This window comes from Bubalus bubalis, chromosome 10 (assembly GCF_019923935.1).
Source record: "Bubalus bubalis isolate 160015118507 breed Murrah chromosome 10, NDDB_SH_1, whole genome shotgun sequence".
Lineage (NCBI taxonomy): Eukaryota > Metazoa > Chordata > Mammalia > Artiodactyla > Bovidae > Bubalus > Bubalus bubalis.
The window spans coordinates 85,404,749-85,409,170 of record NC_059166.1 but is presented as its reverse complement, the minus strand read 5'-3'; the positions used below and the strand labels follow the sequence as shown (position 1 = coordinate 85,409,170).

At 36.3% G+C, this 4,422-nt stretch overlaps 1 pseudogene; it reads left to right on the top strand.

Annotated features, from left to right (window-relative positions):
* Nucleotides 1-3,327: 3,327 nt before the first annotated feature.
* LOC123327791 lies at nt 3,328-4,217 on the top strand (annotated as a pseudogene).
* Nucleotides 4,218-4,422: the final 205 nt, after the last annotated feature.

The following is a 4,422-nucleotide window of genomic DNA, read 5'->3' as shown; positions in this document are numbered from 1 at the left end:
AATCAATCAATGCAATACACCATACTAACAAACTGAAAGATAAAAACCATATGATAATCTCAGTCAATCCTGAGGAAGGATCATACCTCAACATAATAAAGGACTTATATGACAAACCCATAGCAAATATTCTCAGTGATGAAAAACTGAAAGCACTTCATCTAAGATCAGGAATAAGACAAGAGTGCCCACTCTCAGCACTATTATTCAACATAGTTTTGGAAGTCCTAGCCACAACAATCAGAGAAGAAAAGGAATAAAGGGAATCCAGATTGGAAAAGAAGTAAAACTCTCACTTTTTGCAGATGACATGATATTATACACAGTGAGTGAATGAACTGAACTGAATCAATGAATATAGTAAAGTCATAGGATATAAAAATAATATGCAGAAATCACTTGCATTCCCATTCAGTAACAATGAAATATCAGAAATAAAAATTAAGGTGATTAAAAATTAAGTCTCATTCACCATTGCAACAAAAAGAATAAAATACCTAGATATAAACCTACCTAAAGAGGCAAAAGACCTGTATGCAGAAAACTATAAGACACTGATAAAAGAAGTCAAAGGCCACACAAACAGATGGAGAGATATACCATGTTCTTGGATGGGAAGAATCAATATTGTGAAAATGACTATACTACCCAAAGCAATCTACAGGTTCAGTGCAATCCCTATCAAACTACCAATGGTATTTTTCACAGCGCTAGAGCAAAACATTTCACAATTTGCATAGAAATTCAAAAGACCCTGAACAGCCAAAGCAATCTTGAGAAAGAAAAATGGAGCTGGAGGAATTAACCTGACTTCAGACTGTACTACAAAGCTACAAGTCATCAAGACAGGATGGTAGTGGCACAAAAACAGAAATATAGAGCAACAGAACAAGATATAAAGCCCAGAGATAAACCCGTGCACTTATGGGCACCTTATCTTTGACAAAGGAGGGAAGAATTTACAATGGAGAAAAGACCGCCTCTTCAATAAGTGGTCCTAGGAAAACCGGACAGCTACATGTGAAGGAATGAAATTGGAACACCTTCTAATACCATGCACAAAAATAAACTCAAAATGGATTAAAGACTTAAATGCAATGCAAGAAACTATAAAGCTCCTAGAGGAAAACATAGGCAGCACACTCCTTGACATAAATCACAGCAAGATCCTCTTGGACCCATCTCCTGATGGAATAATGGAAATAAAAACAAAACTAAGCTAATGAGACCTAAATAAACTTAAAAACTTCTGCACAGACAAGAAAACTATAAATAAGGTAAAAAGACAGCCCTCAGAGTGGGAGAAAATAATAGCAAATAAAACAATTGACAAAAGATTAATCTCCAAAATATACAAGCAGCTCATGCAGCTCAATATCAGAAAAATAAATAACCCAACCAAAAAGTGGGCAGAAGACCTAAACAGACATTTCTCCAAAGAAGACATATGAATGGCCAAGAAACACATGAAAAGATGCTCAACGTTGCCCATTCTTAGAGAAATATAAATTTAAAATACAATGAAATATCATCTCACATTGTTCAGAGTGGCCATCATCAAAAATTCTACAAACAATAAGTGCTGGAGAGGGTGTGGAGAAAAGGGAACACTCTTGCACAGTTGGTGGGAGTGTAAATTGATATAATCACTATGGAACTGTGTGAAGATTCCTTGAAAAACTAGGAATAAAACTATATGATCCAACAATCCCATTACTGAGCATATACCCTGAGGAAACCAAAATTGAAAAAGACACATGAATCCCTATGTTAATTATAACACTGTTTATAATAGTTAGGGCATGGAAGTACCCTAGCTGTCCATCATCAGGTGAAATGAGCTCAAATTCAGTGCTCTGTGACAGCCTAGAGGGGTGGGATGTGGGGGGAGGTGGGAAGGAGGTTCAAGAGACAGGGGACACATGTGTATACCTATGGCTGATTCATGTTGGTGTATGGTAGACACTAACGCAATATTGTAAAGCAATTATCCTCCAATTAAAAATAAACTTAAAAAGACCTCAACATTATAAAAAATGTAATTCATGTATTACTATATTTTAAGCCACATATATGATATATTTCATACCATTTTAAAACATAATATGTAATGTAAATTTTCAGAAGATAGATATAATGTATCTCAAATGTTATTTGATTATTTTTTAATTTACAACACAACATTGTTAATCAACTATACTTCAATAAAAATAATTAAATTATAGAAGAGAAAAAATATTTTTTTAAGTTATAATTTTTTAGAAATGAGAAAAGATGTGTCAAAAGTCTTAATATTCATAATCTTTAACTCAGTGCTGCCATGTCTGAACTCTTTCATAGGAAATAATATTAAATATGACCAAAGAACTATACATAAAAATATGCATTGGAATATTGTTCTTTATAATACAAATTTAAAACAATCTAAATATCCAACAATAGAGGAATGAGAAATGTCCATGTCGGTTATGGCAGTTCTGGATGATAGACTCATATGTGGTCATTACAAATGGTTACAAAATATTTTTAATATTTGCTGGGCAGAAGAACTGAATAGACATGTTCCCAAAGAAGACATACAAAATGACCAATAGGTATGTGAAAAGGGGAAAGCAATAATCTTTGGGGAAATGCAAATCAAAACCACAATGAGACAGCATCTCACACCTGTTAGAAAGGCCTTATCAAAAAGATAAAGACCTTTATCTGGCGAGGATGTGGAGGAAAGGTAACACCATGCACTGTTGATGAAAAGGCAAATTGGTATAGCAACTGTGGAAAACGGCATGAATTTTCCCCCTAAACTTAAAAACAGAACCACCACGTGATCAGCAATTCCACTTCTAGCTATACATCTGAAGGAAAAGAAATCACTATCTTGAAAAAATATCTGCATTTGCAAGTTCATTGCAGTATTATTTACAATAGCCAAGGTACAGAAACAAAATAAGTGTTCATCTATGGATAAATGGATAAATAAAATGTGATATATATAAATAATGGAACATTATACAGTCATAAAAGAGGGAAATCCTGTAATTTTCAACAACATTGATGGATCTAGACAGTATAATGCCAAGTGAAATAAGTTAGATAGACAAAGATGAATATTGTATGATCTCACTTATATGTGGAATCTAAAAAAAACTCATGTTAGTGTAAATGTAATTGTGGCTTTTGCATTGTTGAAATTTGTCATTTGACATTGGAATATGTTCTCAATAAATGTTATGTTATACATCATTTTAATGCACATTTATCACTTCATGTTTTTTGCTAATGACTTATTACTTGCTGCTTATTTACCATTAATATTTATTTTAGACTATGAAAATGATAGCAGACAAAAAGCAAATTTGAGCGATTTTTTTACTTGAGCTCAAAATGGGTCGTAAAGCAGCAGAGACAACATGCAACACTGACAATGCATTTGGCCTAGGAACTGCTACTGAATGTACAGCACAGTGGTGGTTCAAGAAGTTTTGCAAAGGAGAGGAGAGCCTTGAAGATGAGGCTTGTTAGTGACCTGCCATCGGAAGTTGACAACAGCAAATTAAGAGCAATCTTCAAAGCTGATCTTCTTACAACTACGTGGGAAGTTGCCGAGGAACTCAACATCAACCATTCTATGGTCACTCAGCATTTGAAGCATATTGGAAAGGTGAAAAAGCTTGGTAAGTGGGTGCCCCCTGAGCAACTGCAAATAAAAAAAAATCATCGTTTTGAAGTGTCATCTTCTCTTATTCTAGCAACAATAATGAACAATTTCTTGATTGGACTGTGATGAGCAACGAAAAGTGGATTTTATACGATAACTGATGACAACCAGCTCAATGGTTGGACCAAGAAGAAGCTCCAAAGCACTTCCCAAAGCCAAACTTGCCCCCCAAAAAGGTCACGGTCACTGTTTGGTGGTCTGCTGTCTGTCTGATCCACAACTGCTTTCTGAATCCTGGTGAAGCCATTACCTCTGAAAAGTATGCTCAACAAATCAATGTGATGCACCGAAAACTGCACCACATGCAGCTGGCTATGGTCAACAGAAAGGGCCCAATTCTCCATGACAGTGCCCTACCACATGTCACACAACCAACTCTTCAAAAGTTGAACGAAGACAGTAGCATGGAAGCGTATTCACTACCATATGTAAAATGGATAGCCAGTGGACATTTGTTGTATGACTCCGGGAACTGACACTGGGGCTCCGTAACAACCTAGAGGGGTGGGAAAGGGTGGGAGGTGGGAGGGAGGTCCAAGGGAGTGGGTACACATGTACACCTATGTCACTTGCCTGGTGGCTCAGATGGTGAAAAAGCCGCCTGCAATATGGAAGACCAGGTTCAGTCCCAGGGTCGGGAAGATCCTCTGCAGAAGGGAATGGCAACCTACCCCAGGGCTCTTGCCTGGAGAGTTCCACGGACA